Raw genomic sequence first — 14,663 nt, forward strand, 5'->3', positions numbered from 1 at the left:
CATTTTTTAATTTTCTGGCAATTTTATTAGACAAAGAATTCTGTAACCTTTGATGATTCTCCTTTCACATGGATAGCAGCAAGCTCAGGATTAAATTTTCAGTCATAGAAAATACAGATGTTTTTAGGTAAAAAAAATTTTTTTTCTTAGTTTTCTCATTGTTTTATTCAGTCAGCATTTATTTATTGAGTGCATACTATTTGCTAGGTACTTCTTTTATAGATTGGGAACATAGCTGGGAAGGAATTCAAGACCAGCCTGGCCAACATGGTGAAACTCCGTCTCTACTAAAAATATAAAAATTAGCCAGATGTGATGGCATGCGCCTGTAGTCCCAGCCACTTACGAGGCTGAGGCCGGAGAATCACTTGAGCCTGGAAGGCGAAGGTTTCAGTGAGCCGAGACCACACTATTGTACTCCAGCCTGGGTAACAGAGTGACACTCTGTCTCAAAAACAAAAACAAAAACCGTAAAAACATCCTTGATGTTATAGACAAAAAAAAAACACAAAGAGGATCTCAAATTCAGAGGTCAAATAATGAGAAACCAAACACATTTTTTCAAACTGTGGTTTACAGTCCACTATTGGACTGAGGAAACAGTGAAACAGATCACAGCCAGTCCTTTTCTCGATGTTTTAGAATATAATAAAAGAAAGTGGAAAATATTAGCGTTTGCTTGTGATATTTTTTATTATTTAGTTATGGATGAGAATGTTTGCTCCACATGTGTATACAGTTAATAATATAAAATACTTTTCCTCCTGAGACATGAACTATTAGTGTTACAACTGGCATACTCAAAGAGATGAAGATATATGTAAATCTCATTCCAGGTCTCTGTTGCTCTCAATAAAGAAACACTGGCAACGATGCCTTCTGAAAGAGACAGTGACCTTGGGGGGGGGGCGGGGAAAACTGCCCTAGGGAGTTAAAATTCTAATAAGAGAAAAGACAGAGGTAATAAATTGAGAAAACATTTCAACTTTGAAATTTACTTGGTTTGATCTTCTGTATTTTCTTAACTGATTTTGGGCAATTGTACTATGCTTTTATTGCATACATCCTCAAACTAGCTTTGAAAGTTGTTAGGGTGCCAAAAACGTAAGATAAAATAAAATGCACATTTGCATGTTAATGTTCACATCTACAGACCAACACTGTTTTGGGAGATCCACCTTCGGCAGGGAGGTGGTGAAAGTCACAGGAGGAGGACATTTCGGTTCCTTCAGATCATACCACGGGGACAGCTGCTGTGTTACCTCATGGCGCTCGGAAGACAAGTTCTCCAAGGTGAATTTTGATATTTATGCATAATGCCAAACTCTTCATCTCAAGCAAACATTTGGTGAAGCAAAGGTTTGGGAGCGTTGGCAACTACTGTGAGTCATTACAGAATCCTATCCACCCTGAATTGTCAACAGGCCGCTTATATCCTGATAAAGATCTTGGCTTATTCTAAGCAAATATTGTTTTCAAATGTAAACATCCATGGTGACCTATTTTGTTAACTCCCCGGATGTATCTCAGTCTTCCTTTTTTTTTTTTTTTTTTCTTTTCGGCGATAGAGTCTCATTCTGTTGCCCAGGCTGTAGTAGTGTCGTGGTGAGATCATAGCTCACTGCCACATTGACCTCAGGGCCTCAAAGGATCCTTTTGCTTTAGCTTCCCAAGTAGCTGTAGTCCCAGCTGTAGTCCCAGCTACTTGAGAAGCTAAAGTGAAAAATTAGGATGCCACCAAGTGCTGCTAATTCTTTTTTATTTTCTGTAGAGACAGGGTCTCCCTTCATTGTCCAGGATGCTCTTGAACTCCTGGCCTCAAGCAATCCTCCTGCCTCAGACTCCCGAGTTGCTGGGATTACAGACACAAGCCACCAAGTCTGGCTATTTCATTCCTTTTTAAGGAATTTTATGCCACTTAATTTATACATTGTTTCTAATTGAAATTTTATGGTTTGCAATTTCTCCCTAACGTAGTATCATCCGAATTCTGTTAGATTTATGTTATACTATAAAATATAGAACATATAAATAAGTTTCCACTGGTATGTATATTACACATTTGACACAAGTAATTTTATGAATCTGATCTTGGCATGACTATCCTAATATTTGGGAAAACATTTATTTTTTAGTTCCTAAATATGTACTATAGGTATAAATGTATATGGTTCACATTCACACATGAATATACAAAAGATTGAAAAGACAGACAAACTTAAAAATTATGATGACCATTTGCTTTTAATGTTGCTGACTTTTGGGGATAGATTACCCAAAAGGCAGCTCTATGATATTTGGGAGAATCCCCCATGTTGTCAGTTAAGAAATACATATAGGGGGCTGGGCATGGTGGCTTATTCCTGTACTCCTAGCACTTTTGGAGGCTGAGGCAGGAAGATCGCTTGAGCCCAGAAGTTCTATACCAGCCAGGACAAGGTCGTGAGGTTTCATCGCTACAAAAATACAGAAACAGCAACAAACAAACAAAAACAAAAAACTTAGCTGAGGCTTGTGGTGTGTGCCTGTAGCCCCAGCTACTCCAGAGGCTGAGGTGGGAGGATTGTGAGTTCTATGATCATGTCACTGCATTCGAGCTTGGGCAACAGAGTGAGACTGTGACTCAAGAAACAAGCAAACAAGACTTGTGGGACACCCCCTGGTGTGATCCCCGCCGTGAATCAAAGCACTGTTGACTGTTGAAATGCGAAAAGATGTCTTTGACTTGGAGGAACTTGGGAAGACAAGGAATGTACATGGGAAAGAGCAGAGTCTAGTAGGAAGAATGCAATGACAAACAGCACAGGCTGTTCCTACCTAACAGCTCGGGAGTTACCTGCTTTCACAAGTGAACACTTTCATCCTCAGAGCAATCCATGGAATAGATGGTATTTTTCTGTTTTATTGTTTGTATTACTCACAATAGCAGCAGTAAAAGGTTCACTTATTTGGCCCAACCTGAGCCACCAGAAAGTGGCAAACTCAGGGTGGAAGCCTGCATTTAACTGCAGAGTTTCCTTTTCCCATTGGGGATGTTATAGGAAATTAAGAATATAGATAAGGGGAACACTCTTGAAGTCTGTTCATGAAATACTTTTAGAGTCGATGAAGAGCTGCTACAATTTTGAAAGAAAAAGTTTGATGCTAGAAAAAGGCTGACAGGCAGTAAGTGTCACTTAATGCCATGTACCACATTCAGCAGATTCTTTGGAGAATCCAGATGAAATAGCAAAATTCTCACGGTCATTTAAACATGTATATATAGGTAGGAATAAATATACGAAAACAGTTGGAATAACATATACCAAACAATCAACACTGACTACCTTTGTGGTGGGATTTAGGCAGGGGTAAGAGATGGAAGGTGGGACATTCCATCCTTTGTTGCTTATGTTGTAATTTTTGAAAAAAAATTAAAATTATAAGAGATTTTTTATTTTAGATTTAGCAGTTTTATTTGTTTTCATACTTAATGACTAAAAAAGTAATACAAACTATTGATGTGAAGATTTGATATTAAAATATCTTTTTAATAAAACCTAAACTATGAAAACCAAAGTTAGAAAAGCTTTAACACTTAATTTTTATGCTTGAGAATCACCAGGAACCCCTAGACTAAATCTGTTCCCTTCTTCCCTCTCTCCTTCCCTCCTTCTCTCCCTCCCTCCCTCCCTCCCTCCCTTCCTTCCTTCCTTTCTTCTTTCCTCCCTCTCTTCCTCCCTCCCTCCTTTCCTCCCTTCTCCTTTCCTTCTTCCCTCTTTCCCTTTCTTTCTTCTTCTTCTCCTCTTTCTTTTTTTTCCCCACAAAGAGTCCCTTAGGCCAAAAGTCAAACACGAAAAATTTACAAAATTTTATGCTTGACGCAGAAAATGCACTGTGATTTTATACATTATTTCTTAATAAATACACACGGATTATTTTCCTTTCTGATTATTAAATTGTCATTACAAGAAGATATATTTATCCCACAGTTATAAATATCTCTTTAAACAGCATATTTAATCTCAATTTCAAGGACATAATCTAAGAGTTCATTTAATGCTGTAAAATCCAAGTAAGATATTTTACAGAGTTTTTGAAGTTATCCCATGTCTTCTTCATCTTATCAACTTTATTCACCATACTGAGTCCACTGCAAATATTTAGATTTTGCTTCTGAATCATCCACTTCCGCTACCATTATCTAACTCAGGGCTTTATTCTTCTCACTTAAATTCAAAACCTATTTTTTACCAAATTTGCCTCCACATTCTCTAATATGATGATTAAACAGTTAGAAATTTCAGTCAAAGGTGCTTTGTTTAGTCTTTGTTTTCCTTGCTGGAATTTCACCAGGATACAGTCATTAACTCTAGATGGCCTGAATTTGGAACTGGAGCTCAATAATTGCAATACAGCCTCACACGTATTGTTTAGGAAGTGGAGGAGCTCTTGTCTTGGCCTTGCAGATTTCACTTGGTATCTCTTAAAGAACTTGTCAGATTTATTTTTAAACCTGAACAATGATTGCACTCTACATTTTTTTAAAATGAGATAAGGAAGTCAAAGTGATTGTACTTGTCCCATGCAATCCAGTTCCTCATTCTATTGTAAAATATACTATAAAGCCAGTTTTAATATTCAGCTCTAACAACACCACAGAGAAGCTCAGAGGAAGAACTGACACAGAAGTCCTGCTATACAGACCCTCATCCATACCAGGCCCTAGGATGCCGGAGGCCTCATTTGTTTTCTAGGAACGTGTAATCGTGTATTTACAGGGCAGTTAGTGGCCAGGTAAACCTCATCGGCCTTTTCTACTGTTAGCAACAATTTGTCAAAAAGACTTTGGTTTTTAAAATCTGAATAATCGAGGTGAGTATTTAAGTTCTTTCTGTGAGAAAAAAGATTGGAAGGCATGTTTATCATGCAATGAGGATTTAATTTCTGCATGTATGTAATTGAATAGATTTTGAATAGTTTTATATTGCCAAGAAACGGGCTTTATATGTCGTCACATTATTCATACTAAAAGGCAATTAGTATTTTTAGCAAATGTTAGCAAGTAACGTGAGCCTGAAATCATTTTATATCAACCTCCTATTTTGGATTCAAGACAATTTCATGCGCAACTTAAAACAAAATGATAAAAATTATACTGTGATGTTTAAATTTGACTGGACTCCAGAGACTGCACTGTAGTTTCCCTTAGTAAGCTTTATCTTATTAAAAATAAGTATGTAAATTTGTATGCATGAATATAATTTAAAATACCTGCTGTTTCTATCTCCACTCATTTAATTATGTCCAGTGAGTTACTTTTGGAATCTTTTGAAAGTGTAATTAACCACTTATAATGTTACTGAAATCTAAAGTCTATCACTTGAAGCCATCAATATTTATTTAGCTTAAATATGGGTGAGGGTCTAGAAAGCTGCATTTTTATTTTCTGTGAAACATAACACGTACACAATCTTGACAAAAGCTGGCTCCATAAATACATTTAATCCTTTTGAAATTGATAGTGCCAATTTAGCATGCTTGAGCTTATAACAGAAAGTGTAATTCTCTGACAGCAAAGGCAGAGATAAAGTGGGCAGGCAAATCATATGTATTATTTGTTTTTGGAAAGCCCATAAAATTCTCATTACTTTTCCTCTCTAAGCAAAAGAATAATTAAGATATCTTCTAAATAGTATCGTATCCTCAGAAAAAACTAGTGTTATTTTTTAGTTTTTTTTTTTAAGTCCTTAAATTTTATGTTGCCCTACTAGTTAGTATATTAAGACACACCTCACAGACCTTTTCAATGCTTGGTCAGTTTGAAGACTCCAGAGAGGTGATGAATTTCAGATGAGCATTTCTTCTTTTCTGGGAGAATGGACGTTAGTCTTGCCTATTCATTAAAAACTGCCTGGTCCGTGGTCACTTTGAGGCAACTGTGGCCTCAGACCCTCATCTGTCCTCTTCCTCCACTCAGCTATATTAGGTAACTGAGCTCATGTTTCAGCAGACTGCCATGATCAAGAATTCCAGCAGCGGGCTGGGAAGCACCCCTAGGACTGAGGCTGGGTTCTTAGAAATAAAGCCACTTAACATAGAAGTAACTATATTTATGGATCTGATAAACATAGGAATTAAACACGTTCTTCTATATTTTGGACTTGTAGATGGAAATCACCACCTGCCCTGTTAACATGTTCTGAATCAATTTAAAGTATAGTATGTGACTCCAAGTAGAAAAAATGACCCTCCAAATGGAATCTCTGCTTACTATGATCTTCTCCTCTGTGCATTTAAATTTTGTTCAGCTGCTAGACGATCCTAAAACAGGAAATTTAGTAACTAAAACTTTAGCCACTTGTCAAATTGAGTGGAAAGTCCCATTGTTCTCTTATTTCATATTGTTAATGAAGAATTGATATCTGACTATGGTATGTTTTGAAGACTTTGTCTATAATAGTATTAAATAAGCATAAACACACAGGGACTGGATCTTATACACATTGCAACACTGAATTCTTAGTTCAATGCCTAGAACATCATGAGCCTCCAGTAAATATTTGTTGAAGAAATAAATAAATGTTTAATGAATATCTGCAGGAAAAGTATCAACCCTTTTACAGTTGCAAAAGTGTTTCACAATCATTTAATATTTTGGTCTTTCAAATGACAAATAGAGATAGAAAGACTCTAGTATTTCGACATTTCAAATAAACAGAGACAGCAAGAAGAGAAAAGCTTTTCTGTTCAAAGGTCAGGTAACAAAGTCAAATAAAAGGGGGCAAAAAGAGCAACACAAAAACTCCCAGTTAACTTAGAAATCAAGTGCTCTGTCTTCCTTTGTCTGGATAAGACCATCACATTTGATTCAGCTTAATATCTAAAGATGTCTTTTTGTGGATGGTAGAAAATCTGTGAAGATCTGTTATTGTGCTTTTCTTTATAGGCAAAACTGGTCCTTTATAAATGGTCCTTTCTGGAACTGGATACTTCTGTGGGTCATTTCATCTATTATATTAATGAAGAGGTGATTTTAAAATGTATACTTGTGACGGTAAAACAACTCTGGTTGATTGTGTTAGTTTGTGCCATTATAACAAAATGCCACAAACTGGATAATTTACAAAGAACAGTAATTGATTTCTCATCATTTTGGAGGCTGGAAGTCTAATATCAAGATGCCAGAGGTTTGTTGTCTGATGAAGTTCCCGTCTCTGTTTCCACACTGGTACCTTGAGCACTGTGTTTTCACATGGCAGAAGGTAGAAGGGAAGAGGGGTCAAACTTCCTCCATCAAGCCCCAAGGGCATCGAATCCCGTTCATGAGGAGTCCTCCTGAATTAACTTCTAAAGGTTACACCTCCCTGTTGCATAGCGGATTAGGAATAAATTTTGAAGGGGACAAAAACCTTCAAACCATAGCATTGATTAACACACATATTTATATCTACTTTTTCCTAAAACCACAAGATAATAGTAAAAACCGAAAAGGGCGGAAATTGGGGGGGGGGGGGGAAGAAAATAGAAGATATCAGAAATGAACAAAATTATTGGAAAGAGATAAGTATAAGGATGCATCTAACTAAATTAGAAAACTGCCTGCAGGAGGAAATGCAGAAAAGAACCAAGTGATTCACCCATGGAGTTTCAGAAAGGCTTGAGAATTGGAAGCACTGAATCCATCTTTAGAAATAATTTTAACTGGCAACTCTGATTTTTGCCTCTACCTTCTAGTGAACTGTGAGTCTCATGGTGAATTCCAGAGGCAATCATATTGGACTACTGACCAGATGAGGCCTCTTCCATATTTCTTTGGATTGCTTGATTCCTAAATCCTGGTATAACACCAGCAAAGTGATGAAGCCCTAAGAAGAAAAAAGAAAAATACAGGTTGTGGTCCTGAAAGAGGCTTCAAAGCCATATATGATTTTACTCAAAAAGACAGAGAAATGTGACTTTGTATGTGTATGTGTGTATGTATTTTAAACAGTGCAGTAAACCCACCTTGTTTTAAAAATCTTACAAGAATTTGAGAAACAAAAGTTCTTTTCCTTAGAAAATTTGCATCAGAAAAATTTAGAAAGTTTGACCAACACACTCATAAGTCATAGCAAGGTTCAATTGATATTAAGGGTGAGATTAGTGTGTGGACAGTAACATCATTTCTCATGCACTTTCTTATTTCCCACCAGAGCCCATCTCTGTGTAGACCAAGGTTGGGAAAGTGGGTCTGTGGCTCTTTTGTGGGGCTCCAGTTCAGCTTTCAAATGGTTACTTCTTAGAGAAATTCTGGCTCTTTTGAAGTACTTACATTTGCATCAGCCATCCTTCATCCCAGTTTTTAAAATTAAGACTTTGGATCTAGTTGTGCTCTTAGTTCTCTTCTTCACTCCACACCCTGCCATTAATCTAGGTGACTCAGCACCCATTTGTCTATTCTATACCTTGGCATATTGGTTTTGGACCTGCTTTTCTTGACAAATCTTCGTCTCCGTTCTTCTTCTTACAGATCACACCAATAGACCTCGTCCACCTCCAAAATGAGGTATAACTTATCTACTGCTTCATAACAAATTACTGCAAAAATTAATGTCTTAAAACAATACATATTTGTTATTTCACACAGTTTCTATGTGTCGAGAATCCATGAGAGTCTTAGTTGGGTAATTCCCAAGTCAGGTATCATGAGACTGTACTGATGATGTTGCCCCAGCTTCTTTCAGGTGGAAGCATGACTGGGGCTGGAAGATCTGCTTCCAAGGCAGTTCACTCACCTGCCTGGAAAGTTAGTCCTGGTATTGGCTGGAGCCCTGTTGACTTCTCTGTGTCACTGCCTGAGTTTCTTCACTTCATGGCAGCTGGATTCTGCCTTGATGACTTTTTTTTTTTTTTGAGACAGAGTTTAGTTCTTGTTGCTCAGGCTGGAGTGTAGTGGTGTGATCTTGGCTCACTGCAACCTCCACTTCTCGGGTTCATGTGATCCTCCTGCCTCAGCCTCCCAAGTAGCTGGGATTACAGGTGCCCACCACCATGCCCAGCTAATTTTTTGTATTTTTAGTAGAGATGGGGTTTCACCATGTTGACCAGGCTGATCTTAAACTCCTGACTTTAGGCGATCCACCCGCCTCAGCCTCCCAAAGTGCTGGATTACAGGCATGAGTGACTGTGTCCGGCCCCAAATGTGTTTTATGATCTAGCTGTGGAGGTCATATTTCATCTTTTCTGCAGTATCCTTTGGTTTTATACAAATGGGCAGTATCCACTGTGGGAGGAGACTGCACAGAGGCGTGAGACCTAGTTGGCAAGAAGAGGCATTGGTGGTCATCTTGGCATTGTCTACCATACCTCTGTTCCATTTAACCCATCAGTCCCATAGCCACCCTGGGGCATGCTCTGTTTTCAAAACTGCACATTCAAACATCTTGTTATTTCACCATAAACTTTCTTCCCCTAGCTCTCTCATGCATTGATTTTTCTTCACCAGACTTTCTAGGCTGTAGATCACTCTGTTTTGAGATTACCTATCAGTATGCCTCCCAGTTGCAGGTCAGTCAAGGATACTGGTTTACAAGCTTTATTTTAGGAGACAGAAACTCTCAGGCAGCCAATAGAGAAAGTAAAGATTTCAAAGCTTCCTTGAGGAAAGCGGTGTGCAAAGGAATGCTGCTGACTTCCTCATTCATCCCCCTTTGATGTTTTCTTGCTCTTAGGATCCAGGAAGTTTGAGAATCCAGTGTTTCAAGGAACAGGTCTACTTACCACCTTTTCACTTTTTTTCCTCTCTTTATTCTTGGCATAAACCATCAGCAAACAAAAATCATGGAGCAGGTGAGCGATTGATAACTGAGAAGTCTAATCAACAAACACACTGAAAATGGAGGCGTGAAACACTTGCAGAAGTGTCCTCATGGTCCATCTGGTGATCCTGGGAACAAGTGTCTTTCAAGCCATGACCAGTCTTTCTACTTCTTCCTCATATTTTGTATCTGGCTTGCGTACATGTCACAGACTCAGGTATGGCCCCAAAGACTTGTCTGGTTAAACTCGTATGCCCATCTGTACATAGCAGTGAACTCCAGATCTGTTCCTCGTGAGCTTGATTTTATGAACTGTGGTTAAATCTGCTGCATAAATGTAGCTTGAGCCTCTGGGTGGTCTTTTCATCACATTTTTCTGCTACTTGGGATGTTTGCTAACTAGTGCATGTGCACAAAAATGAAGAGTATCATAATCTTACTCTGATAGGTAATAGAACTGAAATAGTCTGAACACAAAATGTATGTTTATATATGAATATTGGGATACAGTTATGTAAGAGATATTATGATCTTTAGAAATAATCTAATTTTCTATCTGCCTTATAAGGGTCCAAATGTAGAAAAAAGTATTATTTAGAGTGAAATAGACAGTAATTTTGATTTCAAAAGCAAATGTTGAATTTAAGCAAATAAAATAAGTCTTGGAATTTACAAAGCATAACATTATTGTATCAATATATTATCCTTTATCATCATTATGTCATTATTCAGTAATATAAAATTGAATAAAGAGAGATGAGTGCACACTGGTGTTTTGAATAGCAAAATAAAATCTGAAAAAAATACTAATAAATAAAAGCCAACAGTATATTAAAGGAATAATACACTTTGGACAATTGGGTTTTAGCCAAGTCTTAAAAGTTGGCTTAACATCCAAATATCTAGTACTTAATTCCTCATATAACTCAAAAGAATAAAGCCATATGATCAGCTCCATAGATTGTTAGCGAGTCTTCAGACAAAATTCAATGTCTAGTCCCAGTGAAAAAAGACCTTTGTGAGAAGTGAAGAGAATGGTTCTACTTTAATATTGTATATTAAGATATAGGTGTATGTGTGCCTGTATATACATACACACTTTTATCCATACACACATATGATACAATATATAGAAATGAGATAAAACACCAAGGAATACTAACAACTAATGTGCAGGTTTTAATGTGTACTAAAGAAGAGAAGGGAATGAAATAATGAAATAAATGGAATGCTCTATCCTGTTCTTATATAGGAAGAACTGATTTTGTATTTCATCAAAATAATCTACAAATGTCATATAATCTCAGTCAAAATAACATTTTTGCTAGGTACAGTGGTTCACACTTGTAACTTTCGAAGGCTGACAAAGGAGAATTACTTGAGGCCAGGAGTTCAAGACCAGCCTGGGCAATATAGTGAGGCCCTGTCTATAGAAAAATTTAAAAATTTAGAAAAATTAAAAAATTATCTAGGCATGGTGGTGTGTTCCTGTAGTCTCAGCCACTTGGGAGGCTGAGGCGGGAGGATCACTTGAGCCCGGGAGTTCCAGGTTGCAGTGAGCCATGATTGCCCCACAGTACACCCCATTCCTGGTGACAGAGCGAAGTCTTGTTTCTAAAAAATAAAACAAAAATAAAAAATAAATAAATAGTATTATTTGCTGGACCTAGAAAAACGGATACAAAGGTTTTCCTAGACAAATCAGCATGGCAAAGTATCCAGGAAGTTTCCGTGAAGAGGAATACTAAGGGCAGAGGAGAAGCCCTTCAAGGCTATTGGATACTAACAAACTTCTTATGGCAAGACAAGGAATGGAGGAATGGATGAAATAAAATGACACATTTTATTCTTGTATGGAAAGAACATTATTTTGAATTGGCAGCATTTATTAAATAACTACATACATTTTGATTTATTTCTTGGCCCTGTTCAATTCCCCTCATTATTAAAAAACTGGATTCCTGTTTCACTTCATTCAGCAAATTGAAGTTCTTTTGGCTCAAATGAATTGGAAAAAAAATCACAGTGTAATGGATAAATATGTATGTAGTCATAGAAATATATTCAAGATAGATTTAGGATAAAAAAAGTATACATAAGAGTGTGTTAGAACAACATATTTAAAAATAAATAAATAAAATTTTTAAGTTGGTAAAAAAACAACATATTTGTATGTATAATTATATCTATTTTTATAATTTCTCTCTCTTCCTGACATATGAAAATATTTTAAAGCTTTCCTGGAAGATGACAAGTTAATTGTGGAGAGAAAATGCATTCTGACTGGGATGCGAATAGGATTGTATAGGAGACTTGACTCCAACGAGCATGCTGTATTGTTATTTTAAAAATGGCATCAGAGGGAAAAAAATGGCATCAGAGATTGTGTTGACTGTTAGTTTCTTACTGTTTATGCTTTTCCCTATCAATAATTATAATTTTTAAAATGTGCTTTCTAAGGTACTAAAACAAGAAGTGATATAGAAATAAGATATCCCAAATATAGCATTAAGTGAAACAAACACATTGTATACTAGTTATTGTATCTAGAAGGTAAGATTAAAGGAAACTTTCATTTTTTTTGGATGTGAAATTTGCATGTGTTTACATTATATTTAATTATCAAAAAAAATTGCTGGGCTCAGTGGTACATGTCAGTATTCCCAGCTGCTTGGGAGAATGAGGTAGGAGGAACCCTTGAGCCCAGGACTTTGAGACCAGCCTGGGTAACATAGTAAGACCCCGTAAATCCAGTCATGAGCCTAAAGTCCATTTAATCTTAAAAAATACCTTTTTTAATTGTTTAATCCAGCAGGAGTAAAATGTTTTGAAGTCTTCGGGTATAAAATAGAAAATAATCAACTAAAGAAATTTTGAATTCAGTATGTTTCTATTTGGAGAATAAAAACACTTTACTGATTTTAAATATCTTAAACCAGATTTCCTATACTGTGGATCAGCTCTTGCGTGCTGATTTGCAAATCGGACCCATATGCAAGTGAACCATATTCTGCACGTACTATATGAACATTCATCTTCATCTGGCTACCTTTAAAATGTCATAACCTTTGATCCACTCTATCTCTGATCTGCTTCAAGGACACAATCCTAGCTACAGTAAACACTTCACATAAAAACACGTTTAATTCCATGTTACTTCTAAACGCAAAAAAATGGAAGCAACCTAAATGTGCAACTTATGGAATTGCTTAATAAACTCATGGAATTTTAAAGTAGCCATAAAATAGGATTTTTTTCTGATGTGTTTATATTAACAAAGGAAAAACACTGATTATATTATGCTACGGGGAACTGGAAGAAAATCAATAGTCTTTGAAGTCTGAATATAACTTAAAAAACTCTGCATGGCTGAAAGTTTTAATGCTTTAAATTGAGTTGCTTTGACATTTTACAACCCATGAAGACATCACTAAACTGTGTAGGGTGATTTTTTTTTCCCTCCACTAGAAAGAAAAGGCAAATCTACCAAGATAATTGGATATTTAGAAAGGCTTTGACATTTATTTGATCTCAGTCAAAATGAACAATATTTGGTTTCTCTTAACATTTGCATTTTATGTGCCTCATGGAGATACTTGGTGATATTCAACAACCTTGCAAAGGGAGTGGATGCTGCCAGACAGCTATGAACAGCTGTAGAACAATTTCAGAAGCTGCTTACCCAAGAAGTCTAATGGGGAAGGTCATGGCCGTCCTTGCCTGTGAAGCAAACAGGAAAGAATATGACAAAGGAGGAAATCAGCTGCTGAACCAAAGAATTTCAACGTTGAAAAAATGCCAGCCATTGAAGACAGTTGCTCTGTCACAGAAAATCCCAAGGACTGTCTATACTCTACTTCTGTCAGCCCAACAATTTGCTCAGCTATTGCTATTTTGGGAAGGAATTTCCACCAAGCTGGCATATCTTCAGCCCCTGAGGTTTCCTCTGATGGACTGATCAGCAGGTGTTGAAAAAGCCTGTTGCAGAAATATCACAGACCCAGTGTGCTCATTTGACTTCTGTAACTGTGACTGTAGTTTCATCTGAATATATTGTTTCTTAATCAGGAAGGCTTTCTGCAGGGAAAAATCAAAACAGATCATTTATGACATTTTTTGGTAACTCCTTTTCCATAGAGACAGCGTCTGTATTTGTTCATATGCTTTATCTTTCTGAGTTATAAACTGAATACTGTACTAATGATTATACAACTGAAACCTAAATTCATATAACACAGAACAAACTCTTCAATTAAAAGTCAGCATTATAAGCCTTAAAATGCAGTCAGGACTATATATCCATAGACTTCGCATTTGGTGATTCAACCAATGGTGGATCAAAAATATTTTTTAAATGGAATCATACAATGAAACATAATACAACAATGAAACATAATACAAATAAAAACAATACAGTACAACACCTATTTATAAAGCATTTACATTGTAGATATTATAAGGAATCTAGGGATGATTTAAAGTATACGGGAAGTTACGCATAGATTATATGAAACACGACACCATTTTTTGTAAGAAACTTGAGCATCCAGCAAACTGACACAAGAACAGAAAATCCAACACTGCATGTTCTCACTCATAGGCGGGTGTTGAACAGTGAGAACATGTGGACACAGGGAGGGGAGCATCACACACTGGGATCTGTTGGGGGGAAATAGGGGAGGGACAGTGGGGGGCGGGGAGCTGGGGAGAGAGAGCATGGGGAGAAATGCCAGATATAGGTGATGGGGAGGAAGGCAGCAAATCACACTGCCATGTGTGTACCTATGCAACAGCCTTGCATGTTCTTCACATGTACCCCCAAACCTAAAATGCAATTAAAAAAAAAAAGAAAACAAACAAACAAACAAAAAACTTGAGCATCTG

General features: G+C 36.8%; 1 protein-coding gene across 7 annotated transcripts in view; it reads right to left on the reverse strand.

Annotated features, from left to right (window-relative positions):
• The window catches only part of PALLD (palladin, cytoskeletal associated protein), a 449,105-nt gene extending 443,175 nt beyond the window's left edge, over positions 1 to 5,930 (reverse strand). For 2 of the 7 annotated variants that reach the window (XM_074396992.1, XM_074396991.1), the window contains exon 1: positions 5,782 to 5,925. The gene's annotated coding sequence lies outside the window, so the exon portion shown is untranslated. Of the gene's footprint in view, positions 1 to 5,781 lie in introns of all 7 variants that reach the window. The other 5 variants (XM_039479028.2, XM_039479030.2, XM_039479026.2 and 2 more) reach the window with 5 other exon arrangements.
• Between the last annotated feature and the right edge of the window lie 8,733 nt (positions 5,931 to 14,663).

The sequence above is a fragment of the Saimiri boliviensis genome, chromosome 3 (genome assembly GCF_048565385.1).
Source record: "Saimiri boliviensis isolate mSaiBol1 chromosome 3, mSaiBol1.pri, whole genome shotgun sequence".
NCBI classification, from domain to species: domain Eukaryota; kingdom Metazoa; phylum Chordata; class Mammalia; order Primates; family Cebidae; genus Saimiri; species Saimiri boliviensis.